Source organism: Euprymna scolopes, chromosome 5 (genome assembly GCF_053919585.1).
Source record: "Euprymna scolopes isolate OS-2025 chromosome 5, ASM5391958v1, whole genome shotgun sequence".
Taxonomy (NCBI): Eukaryota; Metazoa; Mollusca; class Cephalopoda; order Sepiida; family Sepiolidae; genus Euprymna; species Euprymna scolopes.
In genome coordinates this window covers 12,570,051-12,593,387 of record NC_136486.1, presented here as the reverse complement: position 1 = coordinate 12,593,387, position 23,337 = coordinate 12,570,051, and positions in this window count along the sequence as shown.

Here is a 23,337-nt window from a genome sequence, read left to right as displayed (position 1 = left end):
TTTTTAAAAAAACTCAACTTTACACTCATGCTTTAGAATTCGTCCCTTTTTACAGTAACCAATCGTGTACATATGCAAATTGATCACATACGTTCACCAATGAGCGACTTACAAATTATGATTGTCTTTTCTTCTGTTCTACATTTTCTTCTGCCATTTTACAGGCTAAGCAATCAAGAGGTCGTTTGCGAAAGTGATAAATTTTATTACATCCCCATCTTAATATCACTATTACATAAATAAGAGGGAGATGGTGATCACCTTCCACGTGTACTTCTACGTAGAATTGGAAGTGTCACTTCTATCGTTTTCACCTTCGTCATCACTACTGCCATCGCCACCGACAGGTTCCACCATTTCCTCTTCTGGTTCCGTAGTCAGCGTTTCTGAGCTAATCCGAAAGGGCAGTAGAGAATCAGGTAATCCTTGAATTGGATGCTTTCTTCCTTATTGTCTTTCGATGTAGAAGAGGCAAAAAAGGGGGCTGACATCTTTCTCATGACGTGGGACACCATCGACCAACATACTCATAGGACTTATTATTTTTTCTATTCGTCCACTGCCAAACCTTGTCGTGTACCGAGCATTTGGTGGTTTTACCCTACCACAATCTCACACGTTATATGGTGTATCGACAACTCTAACCACTAATGCTGTGTAATTTATCCCTTTTATACGTTGTCTATACCGGTAAAACCTATTGTCTGGCGCTGTTGATGGTGTGGCATCGTCTTTGGGTGTCACATTATACCAGTACACAGCTTCTGGAATCGAACACTGCGTCCTGGCTGCAATTCTTTTGACGGTGCGCTGACATCTCTCCACTACCGTCAGGAAAATATTACATCGGTAATGCATTTTACCCCCCCCCCAATTCGGTTCGAAATTTCTAAAAATTCTTGACATGGAAATGTAGAAGCATTATTAGTTAAGATTTCAAGAGGGAACCCCGTTAAAAAAAGATGGATCTTAATTGTCACACAATGCTCGATGTATCCCGCAGTGTCAAAAGACGCCATATCGTGAAACGCGTCGGGCCATACAGTCTGTTTATGCCAGAATATGTTTGCCATCATAATAAGTTATATCCATACCTATCCAACACCAGTTTTCCTCTACTTCAAGCTTCTCTTTTTGTCATTGGGATGGTGATGGATCAATTGGCTGACACTCTTCGCACTACAGTATTGCTGCCTTGATCGATGTCTTCGTAGTTGCAGGACACACTCTTCGAACCAAATATGTGATTCGATGAATTCCAGGATGTCCAATCTTCTGATGTATTTCACGGAGCTGATCCGGTGTTAATTGCTCCGTTAACCCTACGCATGTCAGTTGCGGAGGATTAGATTCCTGCCTCATTATATCTATCCATCTCTTTGTCACTCGAAATAGCTTATCAAGCAAATTCTGCTCCGATGAAACTAAGTTAATGTCAAGCTGCAAACTATTCGTCAACTAGACGCTTTATTATAGCAATTCTCCTTTGTATCAGCATTTCACTTGCGGATTTAGTCCTAACTCGTGCCGTTCCAGTTTAGGTGTAAGTCAACCAGTGGGAAACACACAATGAGTCAGTGTCAAGGTGTACGACCTAGGCCTGCCACTGCAGCGCAATATTAAGACCTTTCAACGTGGCATCAAGTTTCGCTAAATTGATATGCGGGTGATCATTTTTCAGACAAAGCAAGCACCCATCTTCTGCAATGTAACTCAAGACACTACACATGAAGCCAAAGAAGTTGCATCAACGCATGCATTTAGGTTGTGTCCGGATACATGCCACTTTCCCCTGGTATGGTCGTTTCTACGTACTTTAGTCGACGTTTTGCCCATCATTTGCTAAAGAGAATCGTCAACAACTACGTGGTCCCATCCTGTTGTGACCACAGTTGCTAGTCCTTTTTGTACTGCTGTTGCCACCGGAGCCATCCACAAACATGTAAATGTCTTACTAATTTACCGCAAATAAAAAACACGATGCGCCGCGTTTACTCACTAGGAAACTCTAGAATCAGGCTCCCTCGCCTCCATCGTAAAGTATTACATCCCTCCTGGTCATCAATGCCCAACACGAGCGAGCGCTTCATCCTTTAAGCACTTAGGGTCCTTGCTTATTAAACCGAAGCTTATTCCAGTTTCATTTGAACCGCATCTGCAGAAATTGTATCTTCATTAACGTAGATGTCATCAATGTAAGCTGAAGTAGCTTTCTCTGTGGTCTCATCTGGCATCAAAACAGTTTTAATGGTAGTTATCAATATTAAGGGTGCTAAGTTTAGGCCAACCACTAGGTGTGTCAAACATTGTTTTCCCTTGATTATGACTGTCTGAAATGGCCACAGTGGCTCATGGACCCGTATCTGTAGGTATGCTCTCTTCAAATCAAGCAGTGCTAGATTACTCCCTTTCTGACGCCACTCTTGAAGTTTAGCAGTGCACACATGTGCATTCCCGGTAAATGCATCAATATGCTGCTTCAATTCTCGATAATCAGTCACGGATCGAATTTTGTGTTTAGTCGGTTGTTCAATAACCATGAACGGGATTAATCCTTTTGGTGGTGCTTGACGTTCTTATGGGTATGGTATCAACCAATCGTTATAAATCCACAACTGAAGTTCTTCTTCGTATGCAGCCCGATTCTTAGTAGAAACTGCATACCCTGGAATGGTATTTAATAACCGATCCTGCTATTCGACTATGGCCCATTTCCACCTCGCAGGCCAGCCCATTTCTTGTCATTAAAGGAAGCAGAGAAATCTATTTCCCCAATAGAAATAGTTGCACAGACTTACTTCCTTCTACAAAATATTATACCTCCAGCTGCTGTAATAAGGACACTACCTAGAGCTCTTAGTGCGTCAATTCCAAGAAATAATGCGTATCCAAGGGTTTTTTCCTGCATCACTAGGATGTCAACTTCAGCTGTGTCACCTTTCTCGGTGCAGATTGTGGAAGTCTCTATACCACAAAATGCTTGGGATAATCCATTAATGGTCATGATCATCACTTGTTGCTTCCTGTATGTCCGACAGTGATTTGTGCTAATTGTAGACCGGGAATATCCCGTGTCTACAAGTGCTGAGCATTGTACATCATTAATTTTGATGCTGACAACAGGCAATACCGTGTTCATTGTTTGGTAAGGGGCAAGCGTAGCAACAGTACGTCGTTTCCCGAACAGTTGTGATATATGTGAACTAGCTCATTGTAGCGATAACATCGAAGTGTTCTGTGTGTTCGTGGATAATCATTCATCGTACCACTCTGGCACTCCTTAGCTAAATGGTTGTGACACCCACATTTATAGCAAACAGGTCGCTCTCGCTTAGCGTTAGATAGGAGAGAATCCATATTGTCTCCATAGCGTTTAGATGCTGCACAATAGTGTAATCGGTTCGTGTTCCTTAAGGATGTTTCACACTCGGGCCAATAACTCGTCCATTGTTAATCTATGAATACGTGACGACGCTCACAAAAGTCTACTGACATCCTCTGGTGAGACCACCAAAAAGGCACAGAGTAACATTTTGTCGTTGACATCGCCAAATGGTGCTGATAACTTCCGTAAATCAGCTAAGTAAACGTCACCGTATCATTGAAGTGTAGTCGCCGAGTGGTGAACTGTTGCCATGCAACAAAAATATCAGTACCAAATACTGTATATAAGCTCTGCTTAATTTCTTCCCAGACAGATTCATCCCCGATTTGCTGGTACACTGAATAAGCCTCTCCTGTTTACCTCAACGGGATGACTGTTGCTCGTTCCTTTATTTTGAACAATTTGCAAATAAACTCAGACTTCTCAACCCATTCGACAACAGACGGTCCAGGAGTAGATCCATCAAATTTCGGTATCAAACGAATGTCGAATCTGTCCATTTTTTTTTATTTGTAAGTCACCGCTTATCAAAGTCACTTGAAAAAAAAATAAAATAAAAACGCCAAAATAGCTTATAAAATGAAGAGGGGAAATGAAGAGGGGACGAAAGAAAAGTGACAGTACTAAAACATCCTCTTGCCGATACAAGGCACGACAGTCTCTTTTTACCTTTCTTTCCTCAACTTGTAACAACTTCTCGTGTATTCAATATCATCTTCCCCTGTTCGTTCTCATTCTAAACTGTAAAAAAACTAAACTTTACACTAATGCTTTAGAATTCGTCCTTTTACATAGTTACCAATGTACTACAAATTGATGGCAGACGTTCACTAATGATGGACCTGCAGAATTATGCTTGTCTTTTCTCCTTTTCTACATTTTCTGCTGCCATTTTATAGGCTAGACATACACGAGCTCGTTTGCGAGAATGATGATTTATTACAACTTTATAAAAGTGTGCTTCGAAAATTGATGAATTCCAAATGAAATCTTGTAGCTTAATTTTTAAGTTTAAAAAACATTTCGTTCATACATTCACGCTTTGTAAGAAATATTTAACTTTTATAAAAATATGCGTTTTACAGCGGAGTACAAGAGTGGATTTTCAATTAATAGTTTAAACATTTAACAAACGCGCATGCTCTTTTCATAAACTGTATGTTTGCACGCGTGCATTTTCACCCATAAGCGATAAAAAAAATAAAAAAATAATAATAAAGTTTCATTTATACACATACGTTGCACATAGTGTTCTTGCATAGGTACTTCTTTCGTCATTCATTACTGGCCGTTAACCCCTCGTGATCCTTGACTCTTGGCATCGTTAATGTAGCTAGACGAACAAACCCACCCGTACAATGGAGACTCGTTGAAGTGTGAAAGTTAATTTTCAGAGAGATTTTTAATTATTATTTTTAATTATTTTCATCATTGATGAGTCTCTTTATTTCCATGTTATAGGAATTGTTAATAGGCAGAAAATCGAAGAGTGAATCGATTGTGAACAGGCAGTTACACACATTGCAAATGCTGAACTTGATATTTCTTTAACTTTTAGCAAATAGATAAAAACCACGAAATCCATACATTCGCAGGATATAAAACACGAATCACGAGGGAGACAAAAATCAATTACGATTTGAGAACATTTAGGCGCTGCATGTAGAAAACATAAAACATGTAAAAATCTATTCAACTGGATGTAGTTTGGTATTTTTATATTCTTTTTTAGTTCTAATAAATCATATATATTTTCAAGCATCGTGACATACATATTCACTGCCTGGCACAAGAGAATACGCTGAAAAGAGAAAACAGTTACACATACAGAAACATACAAAAAAGCAACGTGTAATTAAAGTCAAAGATTTATGTCTTGAAAACAAACAAAATTATTTAAAGTTGAAATTGAGTCACATTAGAAATTTGACATATTACAAAAGTACGTATGATAAGTTTCCTTCTTGTTCACAAAGACAAAGCATGCACGTCTAAAGATACAAACGTATTTATAAAATCATATATATATATATATATATATATATATATATATATATATATATATGAACAAATGATTAATAAAACATGTTAAAAGACATCTTGAAAAAGAGTTAAAAACATATTTAATTTTAAAAAAGGAAGCACAAGATAAGAGGATAGTCCTTAATCCGAAGGGTTTCGAAGAAATACTCTCCTTCTCATCAGAGGGCAGGAATTAGCAAAATGCAGGATCGGATTTTGCATGTAAAAGTATTTGATGAAACTACAAGTAAGTCACAGATCTTACTTGGTTAAAAAAAGGGTGAGGTAAGGGGAACAGGAGGCAAAAGAAAAATGTTAAAAAGATTTCACATAGATGGATAGTCCGGTGAAGGGTAAAAATCCAAAAATGGTAAAATCCATAACGGTCGAATTTAAAATTTCAATCCAATGGGTAAATTCCAAATGGTCCAAAATAATCCAAAAGGCAGAGTTCCTTGGAAAAAAGCGCAAATGGAATGAATTCCAAATCATTAAAAGAAAAGCACTGGAGATAATATTTAAAAAACGTCTGTCAAGGCTGGATGAATCAAAAAAAATCAGGTTTAAAAAAAAAAAAGCCCCGAAAAGCGGTGAAATTTTAAATTTGAAAAGCAAGGTCAAACTGACTATTATAAGCTCTATTTCCTTTTCGGTTTTATTGAGCTTTTACATCTGGCTGAGTTTATTTTACTTGTAAATATTAACTTTTTAATATTTATAATATATTTTAAGTTTACCATTTTGATTACCTTGGTAAACTTATTGTAATTTTTGTTTCATATATATATATATATATATATATATATATATATATATATATATATATATATATATATATATATGAAGCTGAATGTGTGTGTGTCTGGTCACGAATAGGACCCTATATATGGTTGACTATTTAAAAAAAAAATGATTACCTATAATGATAGAAGATGTATCGAGACTCGGGCATGGGTATGTTTGATCTGGCAGAACGATGTTTCATTAAAATTGTGGGGTCTGCGTTCGCGCCTGGTCCACAAAGTATGGAAAGAAAAAAATATAAAAATTAAAAATAAACGTTTACAAGTGTTTTTGATATAGATGTACATAATAATACTTTCAAAAGTATGTTTTAACTTAAATAGGGACGGTATAATAAAATTGTGGGGTCTGCGTTCGCGCCTGGCCTTAATAGAATGGAAATAGATACAAACTTTAATAAAGGCTTTTCATATCTATCTACGTAAGTATACTTTGATAATTATGTTTCAGTTTGAAGAAATATGATATAATAAAATTATGAGGTGTTCGTTCGCACCTGTCTTCCATAGAATGGAAATATGTCACAAAGTTTAACAAGGTTTTTTTAATATAGATCCACAGAATATTGTGATAAGTGTTTCAGTGTGAATATGTATGGCATAATAAATTATGGGGTTTATTTATTTTATTTTTACTTTCATCATATTTTTCTTTGGTTTTGATACCTCCCAATTCAACCCAAATTTACAACCCTTCCTTTTCATAACCTATCATACTTTTATAAATAAGAGTCCATTTTCTGTAGGCTGTTTTTGAACCCAGTCAACGACGTGTACTTTTGCTAGTATATATATATATATATATATATATATATAATAGAGAGAGATATTGCTTATTTTCCATTTAACTGATATATAAAATCGATGCGTAAATAGCTATACAATTAAAATAAACTTTAATGAGGTTTGAATCCTGTCACCATTTAAATTCTATTTAAGTCGCATCTTATGTCACTAAAGTGCAATTAACAGCTCCAATTATAGCTTACCGTAGATGCGAATGAAGAAGGACAGGAGTACATTAGTAGCAAACATACCCAGATGCAAACATCAATTAGTATCAGTTATCCAATCTTCGTGCATCGCTATTTGTGTGTCAGTTATCTATAACCACACTGATGAATCGTAACGAAAACGAAACATGCGCGTCTATGTATATATTAATATTTATAAAATAAGAATTATATATATATAAGTATATATATACATATATATGTAATTCTTTATATATATATATATATATGTATATATATATACATGGACGTGCATGTTTCGTTTTCGTTACCATTCATCAGTGTGGTTATAGATAACTGACACACAAATACCGATGCTGGAAGATTGGATAATTGATCTTAATTTATGTTTGCATCTACGGTATGTTTGCTACTGTTTATGTTTGGTATTGGTAGTTTAATCTATAAATCGATGCAGGAAGCGATGCATAAACAACTATGTTATAAAAATAATGTTTTTGAGGTGTGTACGATGCCACAATTTGTATTTTATTTGGATTGCATCTGAAGTCGCAAGAATTAAATCAACAATTCCAATTATCACTTACCTTAGATGCAAATCAAGAAGGACAGAAGTATTGCAAGATCAAACATTTCTCGAATACGTTTTTGTTTTGTAATCAGTCGTATTAATTATGTATAATGCGTTGTCGCAATTAACATCCATAAATTCAATAAGGGTGATTTAGTTTATTTTGGAAATGCAGTAAAGATGAAAACAGATTTGAGAAGAGACTGTACAGACAAGTCGTGGACAATTTATCTAGTTGGGCTGTTTTTGCATCCTGACGAAGCCTTTTTAGGCTGAAAGAGTAGATTTATTGAGGTGATTTATGGTAATTATGTTTATTTAAATCGTATAAAATAATACGTATATATATATATATATATATATATATAGAGAGAGAGAGAGAGAGAGAGAGAGAGAGAGAAATCCACAGAGAGAGAGAGAGATAAATCCACAGAGAGAGTGTTCGCTGTATAAAGTTGTTTTTTAAAAATATACGAAACTAGCAACCGTGAGAATATTTTAACCCGCTACATTAAACCCATCCTGACACAGGAGACGTGAGAGCAACTTCTGTCTATATGTTTGAATTCATGTTATCTGTGGCTGTGAAATTAACAGTAAATATTATAATGTGTGTGTACGAATTGCGCAAAGAATAACTTGAACTATAAATGGATTATTCTAATATTATTTTTCACTTCTTCATCAACATCAATGATTTGAATAAGCACATACAATTTCGTTCCATGGACATTCATTTTACTATTTTGTTTAGATAACTAAGTCTGTTACATGTTTTGAAATTATCGGAAATGATTAAACATTTAATAATGTTTAGTTTGAGTTTTCATTTAGAAAATGTAGGGTTAAGATAGGTAACATTTATAATAATATGATATAATAATTAAAAATAATTGCTTATGCTAACGTTATCTGTAGAAATTCCACAGCGGTATCCTTCATATCCGGGCATTCTCTGGATGTTCTGCGTGAATGGAGAACTCGCGATGTTATTGTAGCCTTTTTGTTAAAACTGTAAAAATATTTATCTAAGTAATCAGGTTAATGCATGCACGTCTATGGTTATATGTCTGGTTATTACGGTTTATCTCCGATATCTAGAATATCTATTATGATATCTGATATATATATATATATATATATATATATATATATATATATATATATATATATAATATCTGATATTCTAGGAGTCTGTGATATATTTTCATTGTGTGGGCGACCAGCACAAACGGAAACGCCCAAGTATCAGTAAACCATTTTTAGACAGAACTGATACTACCCTTCAATACTAGTCAAAATACAAAGAAATAACATTTTAGTTCCACATACGGTCCAACAGCGAAATCGTTTTTTTTCTTTTATTTATTTATTTTTTTCATTTCGCCTTCAATGATCGGGATATCCTATTTATTCAAAAGGAGAATAAAATGATTTACCATACAATAAACATTAGATTAGCGTATCTATATACTAAAATGTAATGTTCGTAGTATCCTCTTTTGCAATAAATATGATCTCCTGCTCGAATAATGTATAGTCTGGAAACTGTGATACACGAACGTACGTACGTTAAAGGTACTACGATATTAATACATAAATTATCATACTTATTAATATGTAATTAATAGGGCTGTAACAACAGAATATTATTTTTTATTCATTTGACTCTCGGGTATATATCCGACACAGACACACTTAATTAACTGAAAACCACATCAATCTATATAAAAAAAGCATATAAGATATAAACGGGTTTATACTCAAGAGTTAAAATAATGAAAAGAATATGCTGTTGTCACAGCCCCAGTCATTAATAAGTATAAGTACTTATATCTTCATAATTATTATTATATAATTAATAATATTAATATGAATTCAATTGTACTTGAATAACAACAGAAGAAATTATATTCATATATTTTGACATTCTTTGCTTTATCTTATAGTTCACAGTATGTACAGATCAAAGCGCCAATGCTTGGCCCTTCTGAAAAAAAATCGCAGCAATGATTAAAACTGTGAAATGAGTATTTCTATCTATCTATCCTTACCAGAAATCAAACAATTCTTCTATAAAAAAATGATTATTTTCTAAAATATTCCATGTAAAATAATACCATAAGCCTGCTCCTCTATAAGATGCCTCCCTTCAAGTCGAATGTAAGCAAATAATTATTGTGCCGTCGGCTTGAAAACTATAAGTAATTTTAGTAATATTCCCCTCATTGCATCCATCCTTTTCAATCGTTTCTTGATATCGATCATCGGGGATATTTTAAGCATAATCATCGCGTGACCTTGGGTCGTCATAAGCGATGACGCCATCAGTAGAAAAACAAATGATTACAAAAATAACTCCAGCTACAATTTCCAAATCAATGACGCAGAATCTTGGGCGTATTTAAAAAGAAAAGAAAGAGAACTTAGAAAATCAAGAGAATTCGAAAACATAATAAGAACAGAAATCACCACAAGAACCGATAAAATAAGGAATCGGAATCACCTTTCCATCATTAGAAACTATTATAGCGAACATAATGTTTCGTGTTGCGTTCATATCGATTTCTGTAAATGATATTTGTCTTAAGAAAACCGAAGATATTGGAACATGGAGAACAAACTGGACTTAAATTCACACAAGCGAGAACTTTCAAATAATGAACGAATGTGAACATATTTATCCGCTCTCTCCATCGGGTTGATATAGATAAAACACATGAAATTTACCAGTCTTTTATGCGCGCATATGAAGTAAATGGCTTACATATCCTAAAGTATACTTTGTAAGAGATCCGTTATCTTAAAAAAAAAAAAAAACAATAATCTGCTTTCCATTTTTTCGCTGTTACATTAGTGGCGGATGATAATTGAGTTTTGCACTCAGAAAAACGATGAGGTAGAGAGGTTGTGTAAAAGTGAGAATAGAGTGGGAATTAAGCGATTAGAAGCGGACTGCAGAAAAGTAATATCGAATAAAATATGCAAGCCTTTGCCACCATATGACCGACAACAATTCCCACCTTTTACATATCCAGACAACTATTTACACTCCCCCTCACCTGTCATAATCCAAATGCGTTTACTAAATATACTGCACCAAGAGAACCAAAGGGCATCTTCGTTGATAGAAACAAACTAGTAACGTTCCAAGTTTTCATATTTTCAAGTTTTTACTTTAGTTATTTTTTCATATATATAGCACCATATAACTTGGAACATTACTAGTCTGTTTTTATCAACGAAGTTGCCCTATGGTCCTCTTGGTACAGTATTTTAAGTAATTGCATTTGCATACATATATGAAAGTGTGCGCATGTATCCGCACATAAACAGTAAATAAAAATAAATTATATATATATATATATATATATATATATATAAGTTTAAACATGGCAACTTAAACATTAATCCTAATGGGACTGTACATACTTCCGCGTTCTCTTCTGAAACATTCCAATTATATATTGAAAAGGTATTTTTTAATTAATCACATGATTTCCAACAATTTATAATTATTTTATTTATATTTATTTTCACCAGCTTTTACCCCCTCTGAAACTGTTTGGATTTTCCAAGGATTATATGAATTGTATCTGGTGAGTTGTTTGGTGTCTGTACGCACTAAACGTAATAAACGTAATACGTGTATGATAAAGTAAATGAAAGAAAGTTATTATCAAAGAAAAACATATAAATATATATATATATATATATATATATATATATATATATATATATATATATATATATAACGATACAAAAACAATACAGCGCCTTGAAAATAGCATACGAAAACCTCTAAGGGCCCATTAAACAAACACAATTATCAATAGTTAATCATTTCTATAAAAGAGGCAAGAAACGAATAAAATTGTCACGCAAGAGCAAATACTCTGAGTTACACAAAGTAAAAAATGGGGAATTGGGATTCTTATTATATATATATATATATATATATATGTGTGTGTGTGTGTGTGTGTGTGTGTGTGTGTGTGTGTAATATATAATATAAAATATATCTATAATTGAGATGGAGGGAGTACAAGAACGATTAAAATATATTTCCAAGCAAATCTAATAATTTAATATTTTTCTGCCGACAAAGCGAAGTCTTGTGTGAAAAATGAGACTGACTCCTAAACTTTTAAATGATTTAGAGAGTCAACCGGTGAAGTATTTCATTTTATAGATATTGTTAGCACAAGCTGGATTTTCAATTTGATGTTGTCTAATGGAAAATTCCAAAGCAGAAGAGGGTCAAAAACGACGTTGTTTTCCCAGTCTAATTTCTACCGGTATATTGTGGTTGATACGTGTCTGCATATTTAAGGAGGTCTGAACCACAGAGCCAGTAGTGCACTGGCAACTGAATTTATTAACGACATTGCTTTGTGTGATGTAAATCAAGCTGTTCTTCGAGACCAGAGGGAATGAAGATTTTGCACAAAAGAAACAACCATAACACAATTTGTTGCTTTTATGCGTTTGAAAAGCAAAATTAAGCCGATTAAGTTATCGATTTCTTTCTTTTTCTTGTAGAAAATGAGCTTTCATTTTATATTAGTAAACGAATTGTTGTTTCTAAAGTTACACTTATTCTTATAATTGAACGGGCTTTCATTCGGGATAAAATAAATAAATTAAACGGACAACTTGATTTTACATTATTTTCAAGTCCGTCTCCCTCTTCCGAATAAAGAGGTTCTTAAGTTTTTGGTTCTTTTCATCGGTTCTCCAAATATTCTAAATTTAGATCGAGAAGCGACTTTTATCTATATATATAAAAATGTAACTATTGGTTCATTCAAAGTGAATAAAACCATATTTCTACGTTACCACTTTAATTGAAATTTTCAGAAAATGTATCTGTAAAGTCAAGGAATGTTATTAAAATAAATTAAGATCACAAATTATAAAATGTTATTAAAATAAATTCAGATCACAAATTATAAAAAATATATTAAATAAAATAAAAATATTTTTCGTAACTGCGAGACGGTCCGCCATTTCATTTCCGTTGACGACTTTCGAATTACAACATTTAACTATCTATTTAATAGATGGGTAAAAAAATCTCGATTTTTTAAATTATATATATATATATATATATATATATATATATATATATATATATATTGTACTTTAACCTTATAATTGAATAAAAAAAAACATAGAAAATTTTAATTATACTTGGAAATACGATTTAAAAAATAGCGCGGATCGGTAAGTGCACTAGCACCATTTGTTTATCTTAATTTTTATTTTTAAAAGCTTTCCTGGCGAAGCCTACCTAAAATACATTTGTCTAATTCTTACTTTCTTATGTTATTGAAAAAAAAAAGAATCCTGGAATTTTTATAAAATTTTCCAATAAGGCCCGTCTCACGTTCGTCAAAATACTTTTTGGGGTGGCCGTTGAGTTCTAAAGCCACCAGCAGACTTAAAATAGCGCGGATCGGTAAGTGCACTAGCACCACTTGTTTATCTTAATTTTTTTTTTATTTTTAAAAGCTTTCTTGGCGAAGCCTACCTAAAATAAATGTGTCTAGTTCTTAATTTCTTATGTTATTGGAAAAAAAGGAAGGTTAATATGAAGAGTTACTCCACTCTCGAAAATTCCTTTAAAATTACCACTCTTATAGGTTTTCGGGGTCGCTGAAAATGAAAATAACGTTTATTATTAAGGCAAACGAGTACTTTCCAAGATACAAAGAAATGTTAGTTTTAAAATGTGAAGGATCACTTTTCCATAATAATTTAACGTAAAATGATCACCGTCTTTGTAGCCACGATTTTTTTTGGGGGGGGGGGCTTTCTTTCTACCCTTGTAAAATCCTTTAAAATTACAGGAAAATGCCCCTCTCTCAGGTGGCCACAAAGTGGGTGCTCATTCTAAGTTAAATTTACATTGAAAAGTGATCGCCCACTTTTCGAAAAGTTAATTTCTTCATATCATGAAAACTTTCTTTTTGCGACGGAAACGGTTTGCAGATTCGTTTTTAGTACACTGAAATGTACAATAAAATATTTCGTTATATACGAACATGAGATGGGCCTTAAAGTAAAATAATACCGGATTTTTTGGGCAGATTGCCGTTTAGTTGTAAAATATCCTCAAACCAGGTAATCACTAAAAGGGACTCTTAAAAGTCGTCACCTGTATCGAGCAAAAGTTTAAAACCACTGATTATATGTCAGCCTTCGTCACAGTAACATATATTGAGTGAATTCCTAACAGTATTTTGTATAGTTTTTTAGTTTAAACTCATTTTTCCAAAATTTCCCCAAACTTAACGTGTTCGATACAGTCTGCCGCCATTTGTATTTTTAAAATATACCGATAAACACCGCATGTTATCCAGTTAGGTAGAACATTTACTTTTCCTGCCTTTGATAACATTTATTTATATATACTTATTTTTTGACAACTTCTTTGTATCTGTGTTTAGTAATACAAACCCTTTTCATTTCATGTAACGTTTAGTCGGTTCGAAAAACAGTGTTCATCGGTGTATTTGAAAGATACAGTGGCGGACACTGTTGATACGTTAAGTTTGAGAAAGTGAGTTAAAACTAAATAACTATATAAAATACTGTCACAAACCAACCGATTATGTCAGCCTATGTCATGGAACATATATTCGGTGGGGTTTTGACACTGTATTGTATAGTTTTTAGTTTTCAACGTACTTTCCATAACTTAACGTATTCAACAGAGTCTGCAACGATTTCTGCTTATCCAGTCGATTAAACATTTTACATTACATAAAAAACACTAAACAATCCTCCAGTTAGGTAGAAACATAACTTACTATACTTTTGCTTTCATTTATTTGTTTTTGGACAACTTTTTCGAATCTGTGTATAGTAACCCCCATCACTCAAATATTAATTACTAACTCACATTTTTGTATATAGAAAACAACAACAAAAAAAGAAAACGCATTTAGCGTCTCAACATTTTTGTTACGTTCAGCTTTATCCACTGATTGTTGGTCGAGCCCAAGCCATGATTGACGGTAATCCTGAGAATCAGGATCCAATTCTTCAAGAGTACCATTTTTTTTTTCATTTTCGCCTTTTTTTTACTTTTTTGTAGTGGATTGCTATACTAAGAATATAAGAAACATGCATTTTCTCTTTTTATTAGAATTTTCCATTACACCAAATTGAGCCGCAGCAACACGTGACAGGGTACACCTAATACCTTATGAGAATGGATACTTTTGTTTGGTTAACGCCGGCCAACGTAGTGTGAATGTAATTATCTATCTATCTATCTATCTATCTATCAACCTACTTACCTAATTCTCTACGTATCTAGCAGAGTAAACAACAGATTGAATCATTGGAAACAATAAATTGAGCGAGAGTGCAGGTGCAGAAAGGGTAAAGGGTAATGTTGTGGCAAATATAAAACTTGGGTAACCGATCAACTTGCACCGGAAAGTATGCGAATTAGGACCGGAGTTATGTGTCATGGGTCTCAGTTTTAATGAGCTGATTACAGTTTAGGGAGTTGGTTTTGAGACGCCGAAAACAAAGAAGATGGGTTAAACAGGTCTCCCTATAAGAGGCCGACGGGGTCCAAATGGATTTAGAAAAACAACAAGCCAAGATTCACTCCAGTTCTGCTGTGACAGGATGTTTTGGAATTAAAAAGAATATATATATATATATATATATATATATATATATATATATATATAGTCTTGTGTGAAGCGTTTTCATTACAACAGAACCCAGCTCCCATAGACGTGAACGAATCCTTCAGAAGCGAACAGCAGAAACAGGTATGTCGTCATGCTACGTGAATTATATATAATACACACACGAACCCACGAATACTAGATAAGTCACGGGCTATAAATATACATTAGGGGACGATGGCAATAGTCCGATCAATAGGCCGTTACACACAGATAGATAATAACATAAAATATACATTTTTTTCCTAGGAGATCTATGACAAAACAGCCTTATAGTTCACTAAGGCGCAGACTTTATGGCCTTCCTAAAATATATAAATGGTCTCCCGTTAAGAACTATTTCGCCTATAAAAGCGTCTCTGCAACACTTCCTTGCCCCGTAGCTATTGACTGTTATAGAACTACTTTATGATCTATACACTAAATATTGCATTATCTATTCATGCAGGTTAGTTTAAAATTAAAATAAATTGCAACCTAGTTCTGCGAATAACTTTATGTATTTGACGTTTCCAGCCTATTTACTAACGCCCCGCTACAGGAGACCATTAGTATTGTGCCGACTCACTTAATAATAGCAATCAAACTCCTCCACCTTTCCCTTCTGTTAATACGTTCTATTAATAATCAAGTAAGAAATACAATTCTTCTATAACCTTTGGTCTGTCAAATTGTCCTCTTGATTTAAAAATACGTTGGATTGGAATTGGTGGTCTCTGGGCTAACAGATTGTTAAATCTGTAACAAATTGTTTCCCTCTGTTGTGTTACGTTTGGTTTTTGGTTCAAAATATGCATTTCCCCTGGTCACGAACGCTGAGGCTTAGTATATATATATATATATATATATATATATATATATATATATATATATATATGAACAAATGATATTAATAAAACATGTTAAAAGACATTTTGAAAAAGAGTTAAAAACATATTTAATTTTTAAAAAGGAAACACAAGATAAGTGGATAGTCCTTAATCCGCAGAGTTTCGAAGAAATAATCTCCTTCTCATCAGAGGGCAGGAATTAGCAAAATGCAGGATCGTATTTTTCATATAAAAGTATTTAATGAAACTACAAGTAAGTCACAGATCTTACTTGGTTAAAAAAAAGGTTGAGGTAAGGGGAACAGAAGGCAAAAGAAAAATAATATAAAGATTTCACGTGAATGGACAGTCCGGTGAAGGGTAAAAATCCAAAAATGGTAAAATCCAAAACGGTCGAATTTAAAATTGCAATCCAATGGGTAAATTCCAAATGGTTCAAAATAATTCAAAAGGCAGAGTTCCTTGGAAAAAAGCGCAAATAGAATGAATTCCAAATCATTAAAAGAAAAGTACTGGAGAGAATAGTTAAAAACACGTCTGTCAAGGCTGGATGAATCAAAAAAATTAAGGTTTTAAAAAAAATATATATATAACTGTACCCGGCCACGCGTTGCTGTGGTTCGGTTTGGTGAAATGATTAAATTGAATGAATATCGCAAATTTTTAAAAAATCTATAAGGTAGACTCTCAGTTTTCGCATCACGTCATGAACCAAGTAACATTTTTAAATATGTAGTAAACATCAATAAATAATTTGGAAATTTGCATATAGATCTATTTTATTTGCACATAGATCTATTTCATTCTTATTAGAAATCATCAGTGCAACTCATCCGAATTTAATAATGAACCCATGCATAGATATGCTACATAGTTTCCATGTTGTTGCTTCTTAATGTCTTGTACGAAGGACCACTATTTACAAAGGGAAGTGTTATTAATCTTTTTGGGTTGAAGTCCCACGACGAACTCATGCACAGATATGCTTCAGTGAAGGATGTATTTGATGTTTTTGTCTCTCAAATTCTTGATTGAATAATAATTTTGGAGATTATCCATTGGAGTTCATTTGGATCTAGTTCCATAAGTTGCCATTTAATATGAAGGATTAAAAACTTATGGATACACAATATTCTTAGTAGTTCCAGTTTCAGAGCAGATGAAGAGATTCTCAGGTTTGCTGACTCTAGAACATGCAACATATAATTGCCCATGTGAGAAACAGTCAGTGTGTAAATATGAGCCACACAATTCTAAAGATTGTCCCTGTGCCTTGTTGATTGTGATTGCAAATGCCAAGCAAATTGGGAATGGCAATCCCCTAAATTGAAATGGCAGATCTGTTGGAATCATGGGAATGCGATGAATTAGGACATCTTCACCTGTGAAAGGCCCTGTCAAAATTGTTGCTTCAATGATGCTGGTCATTATTATTTTTTTTTACTGAAAGACGTGTGCCATTACAAAGCTGAGGCTGGTTATATTTCGCAACATGATAATTGGTACACATATTTTCAATTGCAGTACTTGTGGTAGAATCCCTGGCAAATCTAGTGAATTCAAAAACTCTGATGGATAATTGATTGCTTCGTCTGCTTCAACAACAGTGTCGACGGACTTGTATGTGACTAACTCACCATGAATGTTCAACTTAATACTATTGTTGAGTGCATGGATGTCTTTGTTCCTGGATGCAAGAATAGCTCGTTCACTCAGCCAACTGTGATTCTTAAAGTTAATGTGAATGTCCGGAGATACATTTTTAATTAATTCGTCTTTTGATGTAACTAAATTACAGAAGTTTTGAGGCAATTAAGTTCGACCTGAAGTCAGAATAGCCGGCACCGTTCCATTCCCAATTTCCAACAATTGTTTTAAAAAGATATCTGTTGATTGATTATTTTGCTGCTGGATACGCATAATTAATGGCTTAATATTTCACCAAAAAGTGGAGTATTTGAGGCAAGCATTTATTTCATCTATTGATGTTGATCGAGGAATTACAGGTAATGCTTGCTTGAAATCTCCAGCAAACAATATTACTGCATTCCCAAATAATCTATCATTTCCCCGCAAATCTTGCTATGACCGATCAAGAGCGTCCAGTGATTTTTGTGTGCAATTGTGCATTCATCCCAAACAATAAGTTTGTATTTTTGCAATATTTTCCTGTCTGATGTTTTTGAAATATTGCACATGGGAGTTTCAATTAATTGCATGTTTAAAGTGGCAATGTTGAAGCTATTCCAGAAGATGCAAGAGCTAAGGCTATGCCATTTTGTAATCGAAATAAATTTAATTAAGAACGTTTTACCATTTCCTCCTGGCGCATCTAAGAAAAATACATCTCCCACTCCATTATTTACAGTCTGCATTATTTTGTTGTAAACGTCTGTGTGCTCAGGTGTTAGCTTGTTAATATTTGCTTGCACATACAACAAAAGATCATCTGTGTTGTAATTTTGTTCCCTACGCAATTCTACATCAAAGAAAGCAGCAGCAGATCGAGTCGGTGAGGTCATTCCCAATTGGTTAAGGAATTTGTTTGCAATTTCTAAACACAAATTTTCAATTCTTATCAATGCCTGATTATAGAATTCTGATGGATAATCCAGACAGGTATTTGTACTTTCATTGCTTATTTGATGAAAAATGTCTTCAGCCATGCGTGATTTATATTTCTCCCATAACTCAACAGGAGATGAAGGGAATGAACTAGTCAAGATGATAGCAAACAATGCACGAATTTGATTAGGATGCGATGTGTCCGTCATTTTCCAATAAATTCAGAGTCTGGCATGCACTGCAAAAAGTAGCATGTGTAATGCCATTGACAATTTTTAATTGCTGTAATGATGTTGGACATGACACATTTACCAACAACATGCGAAGAAAGAAGCATTCATCTTGTTTGTGATGGATAGTATACAGTCTGCCTATTGTGTTTTCTTTGAATATTCCAGGTTGTCCTTCGACTTGCTCTCCTCTTTTGCGCCGTTCAAATGATTTTCTACTCTTATTCCATGTGTAATACTGAGGCACTTCCGAATAGAGGAGTGTTTTTGCAAACGTGTCAGTTTGACATAACATGAAGAAAACCGTTAATGTTGTAGCAGGTGGATTCAAAGCTATATGAAGCTGTAAAGTAAATGCGCTGTTCATTTTCTAGATGTACTGATAAATGAGCAATAGCCGAACTTCGTTCATGTATTGGAAATGAAAGAATTCCACATACAGCTTCATTGCTGCTTATGTATCTTCCAGCTGGATACTGTCGATTTAATCAATCTGTAGGCTTGCATTCAGATCATTGCTCCGTGTTTTCAAAGCAAAAACTGCCATATCGCTGCATTTATTCACATACTTACAAATGTATTTGATGGACTTAACAGAGTTACAGTATTCCACATTGATGTGCGATTCATAAGTTTTGGATAGCAAAGGTGAATATGGAACAACCCATCGGTTATCAACTTGTATATTGCCATTTCGCATTTGTATGGTTGCTAATTTATCGCCATCTTCTACTGCTCTTCTTTTGTATAAAGGATATCAATCATTTCCTGTAACTATGTGGGTTAATACTCGGAGATATCGCTTAGAGCATTTACCATCTATCGTGCATGGTGATTTTGGATTAAATATATCGCAAGGCCCATGTATCACATTTTTATGACAACTTCATGCAAATCTTTATCAATGTCAGCATCAGCTATTTCAGCAGATATTAGATTGTCGATTTCGCCGGGATTGAGTTTGTTGTAGAGCCAGATAAGTATGTGGGAGTGTGGTAATCCTCTTTTTTGCCATTCAACTGAATACATTCAGTAGCACCCAGGTCCAAACACTTTATGCTTTACAATGAACTCTATTAGTGAGTTAAGCGTTTGTTTGAAAACAGGCGCTGTAATATCATGCCTATCTATCGATGATTGCCCAGGAAGTCAGAGTTGCTGTATTTCATTCCAAGCTGGGTTGCATGTAAATGTAATGAATAGGTAAGGACGGCCATACTGACGAACATATGCAAATGCGTCTTGAGTGTACTCATGCATATGACGTGGACTGCTCAAATATGAAGATGGCAAAATTGTTAGTTCTCAACGTTGGGTGTATTACCATCATTAACAACTGCATCACGTAAATGAACATATTCTTCAGAACGAAGTTTGGACTTATTCAAATGGATGAATAGCAAACGTTCGGTTTCAATTTTTGCATACATGTCTACAATGTATTGGTGGAATAATTGGCGGCATTTCAGAATGTGATTGTTTTCGTTCTCTCGAATCATTAATCGGTACGATTAATAGTTCATTGCGCTGCATTTCTTATTTGTTTCTTCGCCACTAACTGGATTTATCATGTTAATATGGAAATGATATCCATCAGCACCATCCCAAAAAATGATTGCCTATTGCAGGGCATCGTAGCATCGATGTGTTTCAGCAATGTTTGTCAATTGATCATTCATCCTATGAAGAACAATATCCCTCGGTTGAAATTGATCTCCAACTATAACAATTGCAACTTCATCTATAGTTGCAGCATTGAATCTTCGCACGTGTGCTCGAGTAGGCGTTTTGTCAGCATGAATAACAATCTTGTGTGTATCCGATGGCATCATTTCAATTGCAGTTTTAAATAAAAGCACTAAATTATTTTTAGTATGGAGCATGTCTTGCAGTTGGAAAACAATGGGCCGTCTTATAATGGTTGAAATTCCACAGCGTGCATTCAGTTCATCATTGTTATCACCGATGAAATACATTTGTAGGAATTTATGTTGACCATCTGGGTATGGAAGCAGAGATCCAACTTTATGGTAAATTTCTCCTTTTACTTTAAAAGTTGGCATGAATTGAGTTGTAATGGTGTCTGCTGCGTACGACGTAATTTGGAAGCATGAGTTGTATTTCCTGATGTTTGATAAAACATGCTTAGATTCAGCAGTATATCCAGCAATCAAAGATCTTAATGGTTCTGGTGGATCTTACAGCTGAGGTAGTTTAATTGAACATTCCTTTAGTTTCTCCCTTAGATTTAAGAGCCTTGCAATAGGGACACACTTCAGTGATAGTGCCTATGATAAGATGGTGGCTCAAACTATAATCCTCATTAGGGTTGTAGTGAAATCGTAGGCGATCCCAATCCAAGTATTGTTGAGCATGGAGTCGTGTTTGACGCTGATCTGCATTTTCTCGTTGACATCTTTCGTCATGTCTCAGCCTCATTACGTTGTGAAAGAAACAGATCTAGACGCATTACGGGATTGCTGTACACGCAACCGTGCCTCCTTAAGTCTGGCTGCACGTTGATCTGCTGTTTCCTTGGCACGTACTTGAATCATCTTTAGTCTACTATTTTGGTTCGAATATACCCGTTGTTCAGGCCTTTGAGTGGCAAGTAATCGTCGCAGTGCTTCTGCATTGCGAGTCTGACGACCTATGCTTGATCTTCTGAGTGTCATTTTAAGGAAAAGAACTATAGCGAAATTAATAATAACGTTTAGTAAAAGTGGACTTTTTTAAAATAAGGAACAGGATAAATGATTTTGGAAAAGAGGAATCTGTAAAAAAGATTTGATCGTTCCTTAATTTTAATGGGTCTATCGACAGCTGTATGGTCAATTAAAGCCAATTTTTTGTATATAGTTCAGTATTTGTCATTGCGTCCAAATAAATTTTAAGAAATAATTTTTTTTTTTGCTTATTTTCAATTGAGGAACCTGAAAAACTTTTCTTTGCTTCTAAGTAGATTTGGAGTAATATTTTCTTAATATATATTTTGTGCTTATTTTTAATGTAGCTGTATGGTCAATTTAGAGCAATTCCTTTTTTTATGTAGTCCTGTAATTTTTCTTGCGTCAAAATAGATTTGGAGAAATAATTATTTATTGTAATTTTTGTTTTTCAATTGAGGAATCTGAAAAAAAGAGAAGTCTGAACAATATTTGCTTGATTTTTTTCTGAAATAATGAGCCTATCGACAGCTGTATGGTTAAATAAGGACAAGGTGTAGAAATAATTTTTTTAAATTTCTTTTTGTGCTTATTTTTAATTGCGCTGTACGATCAAATAAGGCCAATTATTTTATATGTAGTTCTGTACTTCTTGTGTCCAAATAGATTTGGAAATAATTTTTTCCTAAATTTTCTTTTTGCTTATTTTTAATTGAGGAATCTGGAAATAGAGAAATCTGAAAAAGATATTTGTATGATTTTTTCTCGATGTATTGGCCTGTCGACAGCTGTATCGTAAAATAAGGCCACTTTTTATGTAGTTTTGTACTTGTATTTGCGGGCAAATATTTTTGGAGAAATATATTTTAAAAAAGTGTTTTGTTGTTTATTTTTAATTGAAGAATATTAAAAAAGAGAAGCCTGAAAAAAGTATTGGCTTGATTGATTTCTCAATTTATTTACCTATCGACAGCTGTATGGTCAATTAAGGCCATTTTTTCATATGGTTCAGTACTTTTCCTTGCGTCCAAATAGATTTGTAGAAATATATTTTTTGCTTATTTTCATTTGAGGAATCTGAAAATACTTTCTTTGCTTCAAAATAGATTTGGAGCTATGTTTTTATTTAATTTGTTTCTTTTTTCTTTTTGCTTATTGTTAATTGATCTGTATGGTCAATTTAGAGCAATTTTTTTTCTTTGTTTGTAGTCCTGTGGTTTTCCTTGCGTAAACATAGATTTGTAGAAATAATGATTTTTTGTAATTTTCTTTTTGCTTATTTTCAATTGAGGAATCTGCAAAAAGAAATTTCTATTCTTATTGTTAATTGAGCCATATGGTCAATTATTAAGAGCAATTTCTTTTTCATTGTTTGTAGTCCTGTGGTTTTCTCTTGCGTCAAAATAGATTTGTAGAAATAATGATTTTTTTGTATTTTTTTTTGTTTATTTTCAATTGAGGAATCTGAAAAAAGAGAAGTATGAAAAAATATTTGCTTGATTGTTTACTGAAATAATTAGTCTATCGACAGATGTATGGTCAAATAAGCACAATGTTGAGAAATAAATTTTGTTGTGCT